Here is a 22,814-nt window from a genome sequence, read left to right as displayed (position 1 = left end):
GTATATACCAGCTTTTCAAAGCATGATTTAACATTGATATCAAATATCATCACTCCCCCCTCAGTCTGTCCTTGTTACTTACTACCAAAACTTGAAACCTTGTAGTCTACCTGTCTTTTATCTGAACATTCTTATTCCTAAGTCTAAGGGACACAGGAAACTCCTTTCCCACCTAACTGCCTAACAGGGCCAGACCACTATTTACTGAGGAGTCTCAGTGCTCTTGCTGATACAACAGCCAGAATAACCTGCTAATACCTTGTCTAAGTTTGGAGTTGTTCTCTGGCTATGTTACTTTAAATGTGTTTGGGCCCCATAAGGTCGTAGGGAGTGATGCCATTAGAATGTCTGGCTTTGTTGGTACAGCATTATTAGAGGACACTGTGTCACTGTGGGGTTGGGCTTTGAGGTTTAACATACATGCCCCAGACACATTCAGTGTCTCAGAACATTTTCTCTTGCCTGTAAGTCAAGATATAGGAATCTCATCTCAGTCTCCAGTCCCATGTCTACCTTCAAGCCACCACATTTCCCTCCATGATGATGATTGACTAAACCTCTGAAACCGTAAGTCACCAAAGTACTTGTTTTCCTTATAAGAGTTTCCATGGTCATGGTGTCTCTTCACAGTAATAGAAACCCTAACTAGCCTATTATCTGGCCTTTTCTTGGAATGTTTGCAGGGCAAGAATCTTTTGTGTTTTTCTTTGCCACTCATGTCCAGCCAGCTCTGGGTTGCTTGCTTAATGAAAAACTGAAGCACAACTTAACAACTCAACTGCTATTAGTGAGAGATCCCAACTCAACATTTTTAGACCTCTAGTGACTAGCCTATCACAGAGTGACTTGCCCTTCTGCCCTCTCCTGAGAAACCAGATACCTCAAGATAAACTTAAACTAGCTCACCACATTCCTGCTCAGTGTTTAACTGTAAAATGCCCAAAGAATGCTTGCTTGAGATAACCTTCCGGTTAAGACATAAGCTATCATTTAACTTCCTCATCCTTTATGATGTATGCCTAACTCCCCCATTCAGATTTTCCCTTTAAGAAACCCCCAACTGCAGCTACTAGTGGGTTGAACTGCTCCTGCCCCTGTGCGGGTCATGAGCTCAGCCCCAGTGAACTGGTTCCCCGAAGAAACCTCTTGTGCTTGCAGCCAGAATGGTCTCTCTTCAATTATTGGGTTTCGGCTTATCCGGAGATTGAGTGAGGTTGGGTCTTTCAGTTGGGCGCTCATCTGGGATTTGCGACACCCAAAATCTTGGGGACCCCTCATGGAGGTAAGATTCTGTCCTTGTCTGTGTCTTTGTCTGCATGTCTGTCTGAATCTGGTACTTTTAGGTTTGCATTCATCTGAGATCGTGAGAGTGATATCCCTATGCTGGGATGGAGAGGAGAGTTATAGACAGACATGTCAGGAGATAACTGACTGTTGCCCTGGGAGACGTCCCAGGACGTCTGAGGGAAGTCCGCAGAATGCCCAGAGATTTTCCCGTCTAGGTGCCGAGGAGAGACTTTGAGTCTGCTCGGCTGTCTGATTCTGTTTCCTGGTGTTGAAAGTCCCTCAAGAGGCAGGCTCTGGTTTTGGCTTTGTCTGTCTTTTTGAGTGTTCTGTTTGTCTTCTTTTGTGTGACTTAGACGATGGGACAGACTGTCAGTACTCCTCTTGGTCAAACTCTCAACCACTGGATGGAAATTAGAACTAGGGCACACAACCTGTCTGTAGAAGTTAAGAAGGGACCTTGGAGAACTTTTTGTTTTTCAGAATGGCCAATGTACAATGTTGGCGGGCCTACAGAGGGTACACTTGACCTTACTGTGATTTCTGCCATTAAGAATATTGTTTTACATAAGGGACCAGGGCCTCACCCTGACCAAGGACCTTATATTTGTGTCAGGGAAGATCTGGCACAAGATCCTCCATCATGGTTTAAACCTTGGACCCATAAATGTAAGGCAGGCTCCCGAGTCCTGGCGCTCCACAACACGGAGAAAAAAACGAAAGCAGAAATGGCAGAGTCTGAACCGCCAAATAAGGCTCAGCCCTCAGCTCCTCCAAAGATATATTACCAAATTGAGGAGTCTCCAGAATGCCCTAGTATCTTATCCCCTCATGATACTCCCTCAGAAGCCTCAACAGGAGGAGCAGGAGAAGGACCAGCTGCTGGGACCAGGAGCAGATGCACCCAGAGTCCTGAGGGTCCAGATTCAACTACAGCATTGTCTCTGCGTGTATACGCCCCCCCCACAGGCGAACCGTGACCAGCTGCAATTACTCCAGTATTGGCCCTTCTCTTCAGCTGTCCTCTACAATTGGAAATCTAACCATGCCCCTTTTTCAGAAAATCCCTCAAGCTTTATAGGTCTGATGGAGTCCCTCATGTTCTCTCACCAGCCTACTTGGGATGATTGTCAACAGCTTTTGTAGGTTCTTTTCACCACAAAGGAAATAGAGAGAATACTTTTGGAGGTGCAGAAGAATGTGCCTGGAATCAATGGTCAACCAACTCAACTTCAGAATAAAATAGATTCAGGCTTTCCCTTAAATCGTCCTAACTGGGACTACAACACAGCTGAAGGTAGGGAGCAGCTGAAGGTCTATTGCCAGGCACTGGTGGCAGGTCTCAAGGGAGTCAGCAGATGTCCCACTAATTTGGCCAAGGTAAGCGAATTTCTACAAGGGGAGAAGGAACCCCCATCTGTGTTTTTAGAAAGTCTCTTAGAGGCTTACAGGCATTATATTCCCTTTGATCCTACTTCTGAGAGTCAGCAAGTAGCAGTTGCTATGGCTTTTATTGAACAGTCTGCCTCTGATATTAGGAGAAGGCTATAGTGCCTGAAAGGTCTGCAAATGTTATCTATGCAAGACCTACTTAAGGAAGCAGAGAAAGTATACCATAAGAGAGAGACTGAGGAAGAAAGAAGAGAAAGAGAAAAGAAGGAAGCTGAGGGAGACAGGATAGATGAGATAGAAGGCAAAAAAGAGACTTAACTAAGATTTTGGCTGCAGTGGTAGGCAGCAGAGAAGCTCATAGGAAGGAAAAAGGAACTAGGCAGACAGGGTACATTGGCAATGAAGGGCCAAAGAGACCTCGGAACCCTGAAGGAACACCTTGGCAGCCTTTAGATAATGATCAATGTCCTTATTGTAAGGAAAGGGGGCATTGGGCAAGGGACTGCCCCAAGAAGAAACACAAGACACCCAAGGTCCTCACCTTAGGGGAAGATGATTAGGGGAGATGGGGCTTGGGCCCCCTCCCCGAGCCTAGGATAACCCTAACTGTGGAGGGGACCCTTATAGACTTCCTTGTTGACACTGGAGCAGAATTTTAAATTTTAAAGAAACCATTGTGAAAAATTAAAAGATAAAAAAACATAGTAATTAGGGCCACTGGCCAGAAATCATATTCTTGGACTACCGCCAGGAAGGTTGATCTGGGAAAAGGTCAAGTAACTCACTCCTTTCTCGTCATCCCTGAGTGCCCCACTCCAATATTGGGGAGAGATTTGCTGTCTAAGCTAAAAGCCCAAATAAGCTTTTCCTCGGAAGTAACCATAGTCAATTGGCAGACTTCTATGATCATGGCCTTAAAACTTGAGGACTAGTATAAATTACATGAGCCCCCGGCCATACCTGACAAGACACTGGGGGGAACATGGCTAGAGAGGTACCCCAGAGCATGGGCAGAGGCAGGGGGCATTGGAGGGGCAAAACGTGTACCCCCCAATCGTCGTAAGCCTAAAGACTGATGCAACCCCCACTGGGGTACGACAATACCCTATGAGCAAGGAAGCCCAAGAGGGCGTAAGACATACACATCCAAAGACTCCTGCAACTAGGTATTCTGGTTCCTTGCCAGTCTCCCTGGAACAATCCGTTGCTGCCAGTTAGGAAGCCAGGCACCAATGATTACTGGCCAATACAAGATCTAAGAGAAGTTAACAAAAGGGTGCAAGATATCCATCCTTCTGTCCCTAACCCTTACAACCTGCTCAGTTCTTTCCCTCCTGATAGATGATAGTACATGGTTCTGGACTTGAAAGACATGTTCTTTTGCCTGACACTACATCCTACAAGCCAGGTGATCTTTGATTTTGAATGGAGAGACCCTGATGGGGGACAGGCTGGACAGCTGACTTGGACACATCTGCCTCAGGGATTAAAAAACGTCCCTACTCTCTTCAACGAAGCCCTCCATCGAGTTTTGGCTCCATTCACGTCAGAAAATCCTCAAGTTACCCTGCTTCAATATGTTGATGATTTGCTCCTAGCTGCTGTCACCGAGCAAGAGTGCAGTCTGGGCACTGAGAGATTACTGACTTAGCTGGGTGAGTTGGGGCACAGGGCTTCAGTAAAGAAAGCCCATATTTGTCAGACAGAAGTAACCTATTTGGACTACACTCTTAAGAAGGGGAAGCGATGGCTGACCGAAGCTAGGAAAAAGACTGTGACACAAATCTCTACTCCTGCAACCCCAAAGCAAGTGAGAGAATTTCTAGGTACTGCAGGGTTTTGTAGACTCTGGATTCCAGGTTTTGCTACCCTGGCAGCCCCACTCTACCCCCTCACTAAGGACACAGGGATTTTTTTATGGACCCTCGACCATCAGAAAGCCTTTGAAGAGATAAAGAGGGCTTTACTCAGTGCACCAGCCCCAGCCCTGCCAAACCTGACCAAGCCATTCACACTCTATATAGATGAAAGGGCAGGAATAGTGCGAGGGATCCTAACTCAGGCCTTGCGACCATGAAAGCGACCTGTGGCCTACCTGTCAAAGAAATTAGATCCTGTAGCCAGAGGATGGCCATCTTGCCTAACAGCCATCGCCACAGTGGCACTACTTTTCAAAGATGCCGACAAACTAACTTTAGGTCAACAGACTGTAGTGGTAACCCCACATGCCCTGGAAAGCATCATTAGACAACCGCCTGACAGCTGGATGACCACCGCCCACATGGCTCACTATCAGAGCCTCTTGTTAACTGAGAGAGTGCTGTTTTCACCCTGGCTATCCTAAACCCCGCCTCCTTGCTGCCAGAGACAGAATACTCATTACTGGTACACCAATGTATGGACATCCTGGCAGTAGAAACCGGAACTAGGAAAGACCTCACTGTTCAGCCATGGCCAGGGTGCCCTAACTGGTACATGGACAGTAGCAGCTTTGTGGTTGAAGGTAAGCAGAGAGCTGGAGTGGCGGTAGTAGATGGGAAGTGGACCATCTGGGCCAGCAGCTTACCCAAGGGAACGTTGGCCCAGAAAGCTGAGCTGATCACACTCACATAAGCCTTGCGGCTGGCAGAAGGAAAGGCTATCAACATCTACACAGACAGCAGGTATGCTTTTGCCACCGCTCACATACATGGGGCAATTTATAAACAGAGGGGCTTACTCATGTCGGCTGGAAAGGACATTAAAAATAATGAAGAAATCTTGAGCCTGTTAGAGGCCATACATTTGCCAAAGAAACTGGCCATTATACATTTTCCCAGCCACCAAAAGGACCAAGATGTCATAGCCAAGGGAATTCAAATGGCTGACATGGCTGCCAAGCAGGCAGCTCAAGGAGCTATGATCCTCGCAGCTGAACAAAGAACGAAGGAACCTAAAGACTATTATGACATTAGAGAAACTAGCTTCAGGTATAACCCTGAAGATCACAAGCAGATGGAGAAACTAAAAATTGTGCATGGCTACTCCCCCCATGGAGTAGCTGAGACAGAAGATGGCAAATCCATACTACCCCAAGAGGCGGGATGACATTATGTCACCAGTTTCCATCAACTAACTCATCTAGGGACAAAGAAGCTAAAGGACATCATATATCTCTCCGATTATCATGTCATGGCCTCTCGGACATTGCTCAAAAAGTAGTTAGAATTGCAAGGTCTGTGCCTTCACCAATGCTGGACATTACCTGGGTGTGCCCAGCAAACGCCTCCGGGGAGACAGGCCAGGAGCATACTGGGAGGTCGATTTCACAGAAGTTTAAACCAGCAAAATATGGTAACAAATATTTTTTAGTTTTATAGATACCTTCTCAGGATGGGTAGAGGCTTTCCCTAAAAAGAGGGAAATAGCCAATGTGGTAGCAAAGAAGATACCGGAGGAGATTTTCCCACAATTCGGCATCCCTAAGGTAATTGGATCAGACAATGGCCCTGCCTTCATTGCCCAGGTAAGTCAGGGATTGACCACCCAACTGGGGATTAATTAGGAATTACATTGTGCTTATAGACCCCAGAGCTCAGTACATGTAGAAAGAATAAATAGAACATTAAAAGATACCTTGACTAAATTAGCCTTAGAGACCGGTGGAAAGGACTGGACAGCCCTCCTCCCCTTCACCTTCTTCTGAGTACAGAACACCCCAGGAAAATTTAAACTCACACCATTCGAGCTCCACCATGGGGGACCACCCCCCTTGCCAGAAGCATGAGGGGTACTTGATCTTGATGCCTCTTTCTCCCAACCCCTGTGAGCTCATTTAAAGGCTCTTGAACTGGTCAGAAAGCATGCCTGGGAACAGCTAAAAGGAGCATACAAACTGGGATCCACAGCTGTACCACGCAAGTTCCAAGTGGGAGACTCAGTCCTGGTCTGGGGTCATCGATCTGGCAACCTCGAACCCAGATGGAAGGGACACTACCTGGTGCTCCTGATAAGTCCCACTGCCATCAAGGTCGATGGCATCACAGCTTGGATCCACACATCCCACGTCAAAATGGCCCTCCTGCAACCGAAGATGACTCCTGGAAGCTGGAACGGACTGGTGATCCTCTTAAGCTGCATTTATGTTGCCTGCTCACCACAGAAGAATAGAAATCCCCATGCTCCTCAAGCATTAACCTGGCAGGTACTATCACAAACTGGGGCAGTAGTCTGGTCCACCTCTAAAGTTGCTCCCTCTGGTACTTGGTGGCCCTCTTTGTTTCCTGAAATCTGTGCCCTGATGGCAGGGTTAAACTTATGGGAAGTTCCTGGGATGATTCATGAAGAAATACCCTTAGAAGAGGAGCATTTACAAAAATGGTCCTTTCATCAAGGAACAGTTTCACAGGGACAGCACCTCGCTGATTCCCCGGGATGTAAAGATAGATATATGCAGAGAAGACTGCAGCAGACCTCCTTTTTTGTTTGCCCTAGAGATGGCAGATCTAGGTCAGAGACACATAGATGAGGAGGACTGGGACATTTCTATTGCAAACAATGGGGATGTGAAACTACCAGAGTTGCCCACTGGCATCCCACATCCCTATGGGACTTGACTACTGTCGCTAGAAAAAATAAGGGCCTAGACTCCCTCAATATCACTTTCACAAATCCAGGGAAGCAGTTTACTGCCTGGCCCAAGGGGCGAACCTGGGGTCTGAGGTTCTATATGTCAGGATGGGATAATGGGTTTTCATTCCCTATTAGGCTCAACATTGAGAGCCCTCCAGCGGTTCCCATAGGACCTGATAAGGTACTTCCAGAGCAAGGACCTCCCCAATGGGTGTTACCACCGCCTCCTCCCCCCATAAGTCCTGATTCCCCCGTTTGTGTGCCCCAACCCCATGGGATGATAATTCTCACTGCAGAAACCTTCACTCTGCCCCCTACCACTGGTGATAGACTCTTTAACCTGATTTAAGGGGCTTTTCTAGCTTTAAATACTACCAATCCCGATGCTACCTCATCTTGCTGCTTTGTCTTGCTGCTGGTCCTCCTTATTACGAGGGAACTGCCATCTCTGGTACCGTCACCTCCATGAAAGATCCAAATCAATGTTCCTGGGGCTCCCGAAGTAAGCTCACCCTTACTGAAGTCTCAGGCTCAGGATTATGCCTAGGGACAGTACCTTGCTCCTACCAGCACCTCTGCAACAGCTCAACAGTTATGGTAACAGAGACCAACCCTTATCTGTTGCCAAGTAACAATAGCTGGTAGGCGTGTAGTACTGGGCTTATGCCCTGTGTATCTACTGTTGTGTTTAACCAATCAAAAGACTTTTGTGTTATGGTTCAGCTGGTTCCTCGTGTCTACTAACACCCTGAAGAGAGAGTTATAGATGCCTATGATTATAACCAAAGAAAGGACAACAGGGAACCGGTATCCCTCACCTTAGCAGTAATGTTGGGTTTGAGCATATCAGCAGGAATTGGTACCGGGACTACAGCCCCCGTTAAGGGATCCCAAGACCTCCAACATGGCCTGAATCCTCTGTAGGCTGCTATGACACAGGATATCAAAGTTCTAGAAAGCACTGTCACTAAGTTAGAAGAATCTCTCACCCCCCTGTCTGAGGTAGTTCTACAGAATAGAAGAGGCTTAGACCTGCTGTTCCTTAAGGAAGGGGGACTATGTGCTGCCCTTAAAGAAGAATGTTGTTTTTACATTGATCATTCTGGAGCTATCAGAGATTCCATTAGCAGGCTCAGTGAAAGATTAGAAAAATGCAAACGAGACCAGGAGGCTACACAAAACTGGTATGAGGGCTGGTTCAGCAGATCCCCATGGGTAACAACTTTGCTTTCTGCCCTGATGGGTCCCTTACTGATCTTGCTTCTTCTGCTGACTATAGGACCTTGCATAATTAATAGATTAATTGCGTTTATTAGACAAAACATTAGTGCTGTACAGATTCTTATGCTACGCCAACAGTATCAGAGATTAGAACAGGGCAACTCAGACTATATAGAGTCAGAAATGTAGTTCTGCTGTTCTGTGATTAGAACTGCTTACTAAAAGAAGTGGGGAATGAGAGATCCCAACTCAACATTTTTAGACTCCTAGTGACTAGCCCATCACAGAGAGACTTGCCCTTCTGCCTTCTCCTGAGAAGCTGGAGACCTAGAGATAAACTTAAAAGATAACCCTCCCTGATCCAAGAACTAGCTCACCACATTCCTGCTCAAATATAATTGTACAATGCCCAAAGAATGCCTGCTTCAGATAACCTTCCTGTTAAGACATAAGCTATGATTTACTTCCTCATCCTTTATGATATTTGCCTAACTCCCCCATTCAGTTTTTCCCTTTTAAAAACCCCCGACTGCAGCAACTAGGGGTCAAACTCCTCTGCCCCAGAGCATCATGAGCTCAGCCCCAGTGCACTGGTTCCCTGAATAAACCTCGTGTGCTTGCAGCAAGAACGGTCTCTCTTGAATTATTGGGGCATCGGCTTATCCCAAGACTTGAGTGAGGGTCTCCCCACTCTGGGGGTCTTTCATTAGATGAATTGGTTGTTAGGGGGATTGTATCACAGATGTCTCTGTGGAAGTTAGAATACTGGCTTGGACCCTGTGATGATATCATGGTGACAATTGATGCCTGACAAAATTCCAATATTTCAACATTGTAGACCACACTTCTCCATCACCTTTGTACTTCCATTGTTAAAGATTCTCACTACTTCCATTTGGGAAATTTTATGTGGAGGACATTGGTAAAGGATAAAAATGGGTGTAATGGTAGCCTCTCTAAACAAAATAGTGCTTCGGAAAAAATCCCTCTCACCATGGAACCGGGAATTCCAATGTACCCCTATAATTACGACCCATAAGGCCATAGGGAGTGGTACCATTAGAAAGTCTGGCTTTGTTGGAATGTTAGAGACTTACTAAACACACCTGATCTCAAGGATGAGCTGCCTACAATTCAGAACTAGAGCCTGAGGGCACTAAATGCAAGAGTTCAGTTAATAAAAACAGAGAAGAGGTAGTGTATACTGGGAAAAGAGTCAGACATCAGCATCTTCCCTTTTAGGAGTGTATGAGGCAATAGGCCCATATAGTAAGACTGAGCAACTGTAGTATAGTGTCTGCTCCCTAGAGGTCCTCTTCCCAAGGACAGGCATTTGGATAAGGGTCTGAATTCCATTGGGAACTTGAGGAAATTCCCTGCTTGGTAAAGCAGTCATTCTTCTTGTCTCTAGCTAGAGGAATATATAACCCTTCATTAACTTATGACTGGTGCCTATTGTGAAGGTCAAGGCCAGATTTCTCATATGCTTCTTGTCTCCTCTTTAATCCTATGTGCATAACTATGAAATATAAAAGGTATAATCTCAATTAGAGGCTGCTGACAGCAATCCCAGTTCACCCTCAGATCGTGTCTGTTTCCTTCTCACCCCATCGACTCCACATATCCTCCTTGGGACTTGAACCCTTTCTGAAGCAGGTCTCCCTCAGAATAACATGTGAAAAGGATATAACATTAAAGGATTAGGGGAAAGAAAAAATGGCAGAAGTCTCAGGCCTTTTATATATCTTTCCTTGGTGTACAGTGTATAGGAAAGACAGTCAAGCCATTTGTTTTCCTCCTATGTGAAGGAGCACATAGACAAACATGCATTTCTTATTTCAATTCTGCTATGCAACATCTATGCACATAGTACAGTACGATTAAATTCTGGATAGGGTCTCATTACCATCACCAGGGTTTTTATTGTAATGGTAAATCTTTGTTATGGACAGGTCTAGGCCAGACGGTATCTCAGGGAGTGCACATAGTCAGATGAGGGTCAGATAGTTGAAAGAATAAATATTCAATCCTTAGTTTCTTACCAGAAATCTGTTTCAAACAACCTGAGAATGAAGGGAGATTAAATAAGGGTACACAGGTACTGGAACCGTAGGAATACTGTTACCAGACTTAGGGCCACAGACAGTGCCCCAACAATCCATATTTGGTCAACCGTCTTCAACTGGCCAACTTAAAAATGTGAATTGATAGCAAAACAACAGATAAATGATGTCATAATGTGGCATGAGATTGGACCTTGGAGGGTGAGTGCAAACCATGATGGGTGAGGGCAAACATGACATGCAGACAAAACTTACATAGGAAATTTTTGGGGAAAGGGAAGAGAGTAAGGGAAGGGAGTTAGGAGAGACAGAGGGGGAGGTAAAGGCCTGACTTCCCCTTTAGAGGAGCAGCAAGAGAAAGAGAGTGGGAAATCAGTGTGGCGGGTCTCTTAAAGCAACCATTTGCACCTGTGTACACAGTCAGGGTACTACCTGCCATGCACCCCAAGGGACAAGACCAAGGTGTGCCTGAATGCTAACAAATGACATTTCTTCAATGTGGACAATTTGGAAAGAAGGACAAAGAGATTTAATGGCCTGGCTCTGCCCTAGTCTGCCTTCAGGATCTTGATATGAATTTACAGTTTAGATAAAGGCCAGAGCTATGAAATGATGAGGATTTCAAGAGTGGTCCTTGCTATTATTGACCCATCCATCATTGTAGTGTCCACTCTCCTGCAAGGGGGTGGGACAAGTTGAAAATCTTTTTTTCAGGAGAAAAAAAATTTCCTTCTGGTTGGCCCAGGACTTAGGCTTTCTCACCTCACAGAATGTAATCCCTGGAGGAATTCTGGTTCCCTGGGGTCTATTGTTTCAATAATCAAAGCAACCAAAGCAAGAGACTTGAGTGTATCTAATAATGGATGGAGTATCTGCTAATCTCTGTGTGTAATAGAGCATTTCTCTGTTGTGTTGTCCTTAGCTTCAGAGACTAGGGTCCTGGAGAGACAGTGGCCAACAAAGCCACCCCAAGCCAGAGGCTTTCAGATTCTTTTACCCCAAATTCAAAGAATAAACTCACAGACCAGGCAACATTAATTCTACAAAGAAATATTACTTAGAGAGTTTAATGGAGAAAGAAGGCAGAGCTCCTATAGAAAAGGAGTTGTTACTGGGAGTGGGATAACACAGTCTCACTGCCTTGGAGTTAATAAAGCTTCAGTGTGTGGGGGAGGGGTGGCTGAGAAGATCCAGTCAGTCCAGCTTTCATTCCAGGTTTTGAGGTCCTCCTGGTGTCAGTCAAGTTCTCAGAATAGTGTCCAGGAAAGGGCTTCTCCCTTAAGGGAAAGAAACATGGGCAAACAGATCCATTTCCTGGCATCTTCAGCCTTTAGCAAGGATGAGGTTATGGGTCTCCTCAAGGCTCTTTCTGGGTTGTAGCCCAGAAAGAAGCTTCTCAATTTTCTTTAGGGTCTTTAAAAAAGTTATATGCATTTATTTTATGTGCAAAATGTTTTGTCATCCCTGGTGCCTGTGGTAGCCAGAAGAAGGGGCAGGATCCCCTGGGACTAGAGTTACAGGTGATTGTCAGCCAACATGTGGGTGCTGGGGATTTAATCTGGATCCTCTCTGAGAGCAACCAGGGTGTGTTCTTACAGAACATATGCTCTTAACTACTGTGCCACCTCTCCAGCTCCCCTTCGGGGTCGTTTTGTTTACCTACACTGCACAGCCAGATGTTGCCTCATAGTCCATCACCTCCTTACAATATATTCATCCCTGACAGTCCATTTGCAATACATTGAGTGAGCCTTGAAATGGTAAGTTATAGCTAAAGGGATCTGAGCTACATTATTTAGCACAACCCATGTGTTGGTGCAAAAACAGCTCTTACTTCAAAAGAAATAAGAAACAGTTTGTTCTGGAGCCAAATATAAGTAGTGTTTGTAACCCAGGAGTACAGACACTGGTTATACCAAATACCATTCTTCAACATGGCAAGTATTTAATGCCATTTTATATTTATAGAATAAAAGAAAGTAGTAAATCAATGCAATTGTCATATACATTGGTGGAAGCATACAGATGAGTTGCAACAGGGTGGGGAATCTCTGCTCTCATTAAGAGCCACTGCCTGCCCCCATTCTTACTTTTCATGTTGGTAGAAGGTAGGGATTTGTTATGAATGCTAGGTCAGAGGCAAGGCGAAAATAAATGGTTATTAAGACAGCTAAAGACAACCCAAGATAATTGGGCTCTGGATCTGCAACATTCAAATATAATCACATGATATATTCCGCAGTCACTGTTGTAGAAGCTTTAATGTGTATAGCTTTTTTTACCCCCTGGGAACCTCAGTTTCTGTGGCCATGTGTATGTCACTGAGAAAACCAAAGATACCATAGAAAGGCCTAAAAGTAAAGGCAAAATCTCCAAGAGTTTATGTTCTCATACTTAATTGTCTTTGCTATCTTTTTCCCCCTCTATATCTTTAAAATTATTCCTGTGCCAGTCTGGTCTACATATGAAAAGGGGTCAGAAATGACTTCCTCTGGTAGGGTAATCTTTTGTAACTGGCCTGCCTGACAGTAATGATGATATTATAAAGATACCTGGTGAAGTAAAGGGCTGAAGACTGGGGCAAGCCAGAGGGAAACTTGTCTCCCAAGAAGAGATTTGCAACTTGTCAGACCACAAGACAGAAAGACTAGAGACAAGAAAATTATGGGTCAATAATAGGTCTGACCTCATCTTGAAGGGGCAGTTTAGCATGGATAACTGATCCTTGATTTAAACCTAACGCCAGAGCGTGGGTGTTAGGAGCCATTGACTCTCTTTCTTTTCAATGTGGTCATAATAAGTAAATTTTTGTTTTTTGCTTTTCACCATTAATTCAGCTTTTAATAGGCCTAGTAAGTATGAAAGACCTGGTAAATACAGTGATGTTGAAGGGACCAGCTTCCTGCTTTGGCAGCCATGGCACGCTACAGACAAGACAAGTAGGCCTCTGACTCAGCACATGTCACACTTTGTCAGGCCTTCCCTAGTCACTAGGAGGTCAGATACCCATGTGGCAAGGAATCAATCAGAAGTTAGCTGAGAGGTTTTATGGCACTTTAGGGTAAATGTGGCATAACAATGACTTTCAGAGAAATCCTTTCCCTTCTTTGTGTCTCTTTTTCTTTCAAACACCATGGAAAACTGGGGAATAATTTCCCTGGTGGTCTGAGAATTCCTGGACTCTCTCTGAAGCCCTCTCCTCACTTGCTTCTACTTGTGTTTCATGAGGCTGCTTCTTATGCTCCATTGCTGAACTTGCCTGCAGTTCTGGACCATAACTCAAAAGGCACGACTTTCTCCCTCCCTCTTCTGTATCTCCTTCCTCTCTGGAGTCATGGAGCTTTCCTGTTTTAATTTCCCCTCAAACTTGTGTAAATTCTTCTCTAAATTCCTTCTTTGTATGTTTCTAAATTTTTTTACTAATGAGACCAGGAACCCCAAAGGGGCCGCATCAATTTTCCTGGAAATAAAACCACACAAGAGAATCTCAGCATGTGCTAGCATGAAACAGAGTGGATTTTATTACAAATGAAAGAAAGATGGGGTAAAGTGATGGCTCATCATTTATGAGAGCTTGTTACTCTTCCAGAGGACCACAGTTGGTTTTCAACATCCATATCAGACAGATAACAACTACTGGTAACTCCAGCTCCACGGGATCAGGGTCCATATTATGTTTTCTGCAGGCACCCACACACAAATGCACATATGTGTACACACAGACACAAAAATAATAAAATAAACCAGCACAAAGAGAATGAAGAAGGATAAGAAGGAAGGAAGGGAGGGAGGAAGGAAGGAATAAAGGAAGGTAACTATGAGGTAACTATGAGAAGTAAGTCACACATGAGAGCCTGGATGTGGTCTTTTCAAGTAGTTAAATTTTTTTTTACATACCAGATTTTATTAGCAGGAAATTGTGAAACTAAAGGATGGTGTTTTTATAGAGTTAAACATGTAAGAGCAGATACAAGCTAAAATACGAGGCTTCCTTCTCCCTATTGAAAATGAGAGAAAGGGTTCTCCACTTTGTTTCTCACTCTGAGTATTTTCATCAGGAAACAGCTGCAAGTGTCTCTTTACCTCTTTGAAATTAGTAACTTCTGAAGACTGACTAGGTCACTAATTTCTTTCAAGTCTCAGAAAAGTCTCTCCAGGGTCTGGGATGCAAGTTTTTGAAATGGACAGTTCTTTCATATGCCACAAAGGCCAGCTTGAGTGATGGGTCTGATTGAGAGACCCTGCCTCAATGAATAAGGTAGAAAGAAGTGCTATAAATATTTTCAAGAATCATTTTAAAACACTTGTATCCAGAAAGAAATAAACAACATATTCATTTTGCAATGTAGATATGCAGTATTTCTCATGGCACTGACAGACAAATTGTAAATTAAATGAGAATTATAGGTAGAATAAGCATGACACGTAGAAGTTAGATCCCCAACATCATTAAAGATAATGGTAAGTGCCCACATATGCTCAGAGCAATCCAAGGCTAAGATGTTCAGCAACCATACTAAAAAGAGAATTGCCTCTGGAATGCATCTTTTTGCTTTGATCAGTAAAGGATAAAATGAATAACCCTTCTTCTCTAACCCATTCCAGTTCCATCAGTTGGTGCTGTGTAATGTGTCACTTAACAAATGAAAAGGTGTCCTTTCAGAAAAAATTTTGACAAATAGAGAGAGAAAAATGATTTCCATTTTAATCACTACAATGAAGGTTCTGGTGAATCACAGTTTGGGGATTATATTCTGTAGAAACAAAGCCAGTGCAACCAAAAACACGCAATCTACCCTTCAAAACCATTGTGCATTCCATTATCTGAGCATATCTATGCCAATTATACTAATGTTCTGGGCTGGTCAGATGGGTAACCAACTAAAATGGGGAGACCTAGAGGACTAATACAAATGGCATTCCACACATGGTCAAGACAGGAAAAGTTGAATTATTCTGAGATATTTATTCTAGGGTCCAAGACTTGATAGTTAATAGAAAAACTCCAAAGTGGGAGGTTGGAGGTGATGCTAAATGCTACACGTAACATTTTTTAATTTTTTATTCAATTTTCAGTTTAAATTTAGATAAGAAACAAGGTTGCTTCACAAGTCAGTTCCAGGTCCCTCTCTCTTTCCCTCCCCTCCTCCCTTGCCCTGCGCCCAACCCCCACATTATCCCCTCATTTCAGCAGGGAGGGTGAGGCCCTCCATGGGGGTGTCCATAGCCTGTCATTTCATATAGGGCAGGGTCTAGACCCTTCCCCAAGAGTTCAGGGTGAGAGTGCACATCACATTGTTGGATTGGAGTCCAAAGTCCATGTTTATATTCGGGATGGGTACTGATCTGCTGCCCAAGGCTCAATAGATCACCTAGGCCTCCTCACTGACACCCACATTCAGGGGGTCTTGATAAGTCCCATGCTGGATTCCCAGGCTGATGCCTGGGATTCAAGAGTTAACCTTTGTCAGCTCAGCTGTTCTGTGGGTTAAACCAGCCCAGTCTTAATCTCTTTGGTCATCAGTCCTCCTTCTCTGTTACTGGCTTTCTTGAGTTCAGCTCAGTACTTAACCGAGGGAGTCTGCCTCTTCTTTGATCAGCCACAGAGTGAAGTTTCTGTTTCCCAGCCTCTCTGGCCATAGGATTGTAGGCTGGCACTCCCCAGATCTATGTCTAAAATCCATATATGAGAGAGTACATGCCATGTTTCTCTTTTTGTGACTGGGTTACCTCACTCAGGATGGTTTCTTCTAGTGTCATCCATTTGCCTGTGAATCTCAGGATTCCATTGTTTTTTTCTGCTGAATAGTACTCCATTGTGTAAATGTACCACATTTTCTCTATCCACTCTTCGGTTGAGGGACATCTAGGTTGCTTCCAAGTTCTGGCTATTACAAATAATGCTGCTATGAACATAGTGGAACAGACATCTTTGTTGTATGAATGGGCATCTTTTGGATATATGCCTAAGAGTGGAGTTGCTGGGTCTTATGGTAGGTTTATTCCATTTTTCTGAGGAATCTCCATACTGATTTCCAAAGTGGCTGAACCAGTTGGCACTCCCACCAGCAATGGAGGAGTGTCCCCCTTTCACCACATCCTCTCCAGCATAAATTGTCATTGGTGTTTTTGATTTTAGCAACAGGAGTGAGATTGTATCTCTGAGTTGTTTTGATTTGCATTTCCAGGATGGCTAAGGATGTTGAACACTTTTTCAAGTGACTCTGAGCCATTTTAGACTCCTCTATTGAAAATTCTCTATTTAGTTCTGCAGCCCACTTTTTAATTGGGTCCTTTGATGTTTTGGAGACTTGCTTTTTGAGTTCTTTGTAAATTTTGGAGATCAGTCCTTTGTCAGATGTGGGATTAGTGAATATATTTTCCCATTCTGTGGGCTGCCTTTTTGTATTGCTGATTGTGTCCTTTGCCTTACAGAAGCTTCTCGGTTTCAGGGGGACCCATTTATTAATTTTTGATCTCACTGTCTGTGCTAGTGGTGTTATGTTCAGGAAGCTGTCTCCTGTACCAATTCGTTCAAGGGTACCACCCACTTTCTCTTCTAAGAGGTTCAGTGTGGCTGGATTTATATTGAGGTCTTTGATCCATTTGGACTTAAGTTTTGTGCATGGCGATAAACATGGATCGATCCGCATTCTTCTACATGCCAGTCTCCAGTTATGCCAGCACCATTTGTTGAAGATGCTTTCTTTATTCCATTGTATATTTTTAGCTTCTTTGTCAAAGATCAGATGTTCATACATGTGTGGGTTAATATCCGGGTTTTCAATTCGATTCCATTGGTCTACCTGTCTATTTTTGTGCCAATACCAAGCTGTTTTCAGGACTATAGCTCTATAATAGAGCTTGAGGTCAGGGATGGTGATGCCTCCGGACGTTGCCTTGTTGAACAGGGTTGTTTTGGCTATCCTGGGTCTTTTGTTTTTCCATACAAAATTGATTATTGTTCTTTCAAGGTCTGTGAAGAATTGTGCTGGGATTTTAATGGGGATTGCATTGAATCTGTAGATTGCTTTTGGCAGGATTGCCATTTTTACTACATTGATCCTACCTATCCAAGAGCATGGGAGATCTTTCCATTTTCTGAGGGCTTCTTTAATTTCTTTCTTTAAAGATTCAAAGTTCTTGCGATACAGGTCTTTCACTTGTTTGGTTAGCGTTACCCCAAGGTATTTTATGTTGTTTGTGGCAATTGTAAAGGGTGATGTTTCTCTGATTTCTTTTTCAGCCCTTTTATCATCTGTATATAGTAGGGCTACTGATTTTCTTGAGTTGATCTTGTAGCCTGCCACTTTGCTGAAGGTGTTAATCAGCTGTAAGTGTTCCCTGGTAGAGTTCTTTGGGTCATTGATGTAAACTATCATATCATCTGCAAACAGTGAAAGTTTGACCTCTTCCTTCCCAATTTGTATCCCCTTGATCCCCCTTTGTTGTCATATGGCAATGGCTAGAACTTCAAGTACCATGTTGAAAAGGTATGGAGAGAGTGGACAGCCTTGTTTTTCCCTGATTTTAGAGGAATTGCGTTGAGTTTCTGTCTATTTAGTTTGAGGTTGGCTGTTGGTTTACTGTATATAGCTTTTATTATGTTTAAGTATGTCCCTGTTATCCCAGATCTCTCCAAGACCTTTATCATGAAGGGGTGTTGGATTTTGTCAAAGGCTTTTTCAGCATCTAGTGAGATGATCATGTGATTTTTTTTCAGCTTGTTTATATGGTGAATTATGTTGATGGATTTTCATATGTTGAACCATCCCTGCATCCCTGGGATGAAACCTATTTGATCGTGGTGAATGATTGTTTTGATGTGTTCTTGGATCCGATTTGCCAGTATTTTATTGAGTATTTTTACATCAATGTTCTTGAAGGATATTGGTCTGAAGTTCTCTTTCTTAGTTGTGTCTTTGTGTGGTTTGGTGATTCAAGGTTATTGAAGCCACATAGAATGAGAATGGCAAAGACCCTTCTGATTCTATTTTGTGGAATAATTTAAGAAGAATTGGTATAAGCTGTTCTTTGAATTTGTGGTAGAATTCTGCACTGAGACCATCTGGAAGTGGCCTTGTTTTGGTTGGGATATTTTGTTGAATGCTTCTCTTTCCACAGGGGTTATAGGTCTATTTAAATTCCTTATCTGTTCTTGATATAGTTTGGCAAGTGATACCTATCCAGGAAGTCGTCCATTTCCTTTCAATTTTCAAATTTTGTGAAGCACAGATTTTCAATGTATGACCTGATGAATCTCTGGATTTCTTCAGAGTCCGTTGATATGTCCTCATTTTCATTTCTGATTTTGTTAATTTGCATATTCACTCTCTGCTGTTTGGTAAGTTTGGACAAAGGTTTGTCTATCTTGTTGATTTTCTCAAAGAACCAACTCTTCGTTGCATTGATTCCTTGTATTGTTTTCCTAGTTCCTACTTTATTGATTTTATGTCTCAATTTGATTATTTCCTGGCGTTTACTCCTCCTGGGGGACTTTGCTTCTTTGTGTTCTAGAGCTTTCAGCAATGCTGTTAATTCTCTAGCATAACTCTCGTCCAGTTTCTGCATTTGGGCACTTGGTGCTATGAACTTGCCCCATAGCACTGCTTTCAAAGTGTCCCATAGGAATGGGTATGTTGTGTCTTCATTCTCATTGAATTCGAGGAAGTCTTTAATTTCTTTTTTATTTCTTCTTTGACCCAGGGATGGTGCAGTTGAGCATTATTCAATTTCCATGAGTTTGTAGGTTTTCTGCAATTTGTGTTGTTGTTGAATTCTAATTTTAAAGCATGGTGGTCTGATAAGATGCATGGAGTTATTCCAATTTTTTTGTAGCTGCTGAGGTTTGATATGTTGCCAAGTATGTGGTCGATTTTTGAGAAGGTTCCATGAGGTGGTGGGAAGAACGTATATTCTTTTTATGTGGATGAAATGTTCTATAGATGTCTGTTAATCCCAGTTGGGTCATTACTTCTATTAGACCCTTTGCTTCTTTGTTGAGTTTCTGTCTGGTATTCCTGTCTAGTGGTGAGAGTGGTGTGTTGAAATCTCCCACTATAACTGTGTGGGGCTTTAGATGTGATTTAAGTTCTAATAATGTTTCTTTTACGAATGTGAATGCCTTTGTATTTGGGGCATAGATGTTCAGGATAGACACTTCATCTTGATGGGTTTCACATGTGATGAATATGTAATGAGCTCCTTCATCTCTTTTGATTGATTTTATTTTAAATCTAATTTGTTAGATATTAGGATTGCTACCCCTGCTTGTTTCTTGGGTCCATTTGTTTGAAAAATTTTTTTCTGAACCTTTAACTATCAGGTAATGTCTGTCTTTGAGTTTGAGGTGTGTTTCTTGCATGCAGCAGAAGGAAGGGTTCTGTCTTTGAATCCATTCTGCTAGTCTGTGTCTTTTTATGGGTGAGTTAAGGCCATTAATGTTGAAGGATATTAATGACCATTGATTGCTCATCCTTCTTCGATTTGCAATGGTTGTTGTTGGTGGAATTATGTGTGCAATTTCACCCCTTTGTTCTTTTGGCTGTTGGTAGAGAGGAATTCTCTAATGCCTATGTTTTTCTGGTTGTAGTTAGCTTCCTTGGGTTGGAGTTTTCCTTCCAAAATTTTCTGTAGGGCTGGGTTAGTGGATACGTATTGCTTGAATCTAGTTTTGTCATGGAATATCTTGTTTTCTCTGTCTATAGTGATTGAGAGCTTTGCCGGGTATAGTAGTCTGGGCTGGCATCCATGGTCTCTTAGTGTTGGTAGAATATCTATCCAGGACCTTCTGGCTTTCAGAGTTTCCATGGAGAAGTCAGGTGTAATTCTGATAGGTCTGCCTTTATATGTTACTTGATCTTTTTCCTTAGCTGCTCTTAATATTCTTTCTTTATTCTGTATATTTGGGGTCTTGATTATTATGTGGCAAGGAGATTTTTTTGTGGTCCACTCTATTTGGTGTTCTGTAAGCTTTTTGTACCTTCATTGGCATGTCTTTCTTAAGGTTGGGAAAGTTTTCTTCTATGATTTTGTTGAATATGTCTTCTGCCCCTTTGAGGTGGTTTTCTTCTCCTTCTTCTATACCTATTATTCTTAGGTTTGGTCTTTTCATGGTGTCCCATATTTCCTGGATGTTTTGTGTTAAAGATTTGTTGGACTTAAGGTTTTCTTTGGTTGATGAATCCATTTTCCTAGTGTATCTTCAACACTTGAGATTCTCTCTTCCATCTCTTCTATTCTGTTGGTAATGCTTGTATCGGTAGTACCTGACTGTTTGCCCAGCTTTTCTATTTTCTGCCTTTTTTCAGATTGTGTTTTTTTATTGTCTCTATTTCAGTTTTCAACCCTTGCAGTGTTTGCATTGCTTCTTGCAATTTTCGGTTTATCTTTTCATCCATTTGTTGCCTTTTATGAATTTTTTGGTTTGTTCTTTCTTCCATTTCTTGCATTTTTTTGGTTTGCTTTTTTCCATTTCTTGCATTTTTTGCTTTGTTTCTTCTTCCATTGCCTGCCTTTTTTGGTTTGTTTCTTCTTCAATGTTTTTCATTTTTTGCTTTGTTTTTTCTACCATTTCATGATTTTTTCGTTTGTTTATTCTTCAAATTCCTGCCTTTTTTGGTATGTTTCTTCTTCCAATTATTACATTTTTTGCTTTGTTTCTTCTTCCATTTCTTGCATTTTTTGCTTCGTTTCTTCTTCCATTTCCTGCCTTTTTGGTTTGATTTTTCTTCCATTTCTTGCATTTTTTGGTTTGTTTTTTCTTCCATTTCTTTGAGGGATTTTCCTATATCCTCTTTTAGGGCCTCTATCATTTTCATGAAAGTGGTTTTAAGGTCGTTCTCTTCTGCTTCGTTCGCATTGGAATGTTGGAGTCTTGCTGGTGTGGAGTCTCTAGAATCTGGTGTGTGTCATATTTGTTTTTCTGTTGCTGAGTGTGTTTTTGTATTGTCTCTTTCCCATCTCTTCTTCTAGTGTGTGCAGAAAGAGCCCCTTACTGGTCTGGTGGTTAGGGGACCAGAGTTCCCTTTTGGTGGGTGCTAGCAAGTCCAATAATCTGGTAGTTCTTCTATTCCTTGTCCTACGTTCTGGTCCCGTGGGTGGAGAAGAAGAACAGGAATCTGTGGATGCTTAGCCTCCTACCTGGTCCCCTGGACCCTATGCTGGATCCTGTTGTACCTGATCCTGAGGCCAGAACAGCTGCTCCCCTGGTCTCCCTGGTCTCCTCTGGTTTCCTGGTCTCATTGGTGGGAGAGAAGACCTGGAGTCTGGGGTGCTTGGCTCCCGCTGGGATTGGAAGTTCTGTGCAGTTCCCAGGCGATCCCCAGGCACTGGAACACAGGCCCAGAAGCCGGCCTGTTTACCTGATGCTGCCCCAGGAACCTCAAGTAGTTAAATTTATTTGCCTTAGCATTAGGCATATGTGCTATTTGATTATTCCCAAAATACATCTCAATTGGTTAATCTTCCATACTCTTGGATAGATCGGATCAATACGATCCCCATTAAAATAACAGCACAATTCTTCACAGAACTTGAAAGAAAAACAATCATTTTTTTATGGAAAACCAAAAGACCCAGCATAGGCAAAACAACCTTAATAAACAAAGCAACATCTGGAGGCATCACCATCCCCGACCTCAAGCTCTATTATAGAGTTGTAGTCCTGAAAACAGTTTGGTATTGGCACAAAAATAGACAGGTAGACCAATGGAATCGAACTGAACACCCGATACTAACCCATAAATGTATGAACATCTGATCTTCGACAAATAAGTTAAAAATATACAAAAGGAAGCATCTTTAATAAATGGTGCTGGCATAACTGGATGTTTGCATGTAGAAGACTGCAGATCAATCCATGTCTATCGCCATGCACAAAACTTAAGTCCAAATGAATCAAAGACCTCAACATAAATCCAGCCACACTGAACCTCTTAGAAGAGAGATTGCGTGGTACCCTTGAATGAATTAGTACAGGAGACATCTTCCTGAACATAATACCAGTAGCACAGACAATGAGATCAACAATTAATAAATGGGACCTCCTGAAACTGAGAAGCTTCTGTAAGGCAAAGGACATAGTCAGCAAAACAAACAGTCAGCCCAATGAATGGGAAAAAATATTCACTAAATCCACATCTGACAGAGGGCTCATCTCCAAAATTTACAAAGAACTCAAGAAGCAAGATTCCATAACACCAAAGGGTCCAATTAAAAAGGGGGCTACAGAACTAAGTAGAA

The 22,814-nt window shown here is 42.8% G+C and overlaps 1 pseudogene; it reads left to right on the top strand.

Moving 5' to 3' along the window:
* Positions 1 to 1,643: 1,643 nt before the first annotated feature.
* LOC101842578 lies at positions 1,644 to 7,271 on the top strand (annotated as a pseudogene).
* The last annotated feature ends 15,543 nt before the right edge of the window (positions 7,272 to 22,814 follow it).

The sequence above is a fragment of the Mesocricetus auratus genome, unplaced genomic scaffold (genome assembly GCF_017639785.1).
Source record: "Mesocricetus auratus isolate SY011 unplaced genomic scaffold, BCM_Maur_2.0 Super-Scaffold_100003, whole genome shotgun sequence".
Lineage (NCBI taxonomy): Eukaryota > Metazoa > Chordata > Mammalia > Rodentia > Cricetidae > Mesocricetus > Mesocricetus auratus.
This window is presented reverse-complemented; position numbering and strand designations above follow the sequence as displayed.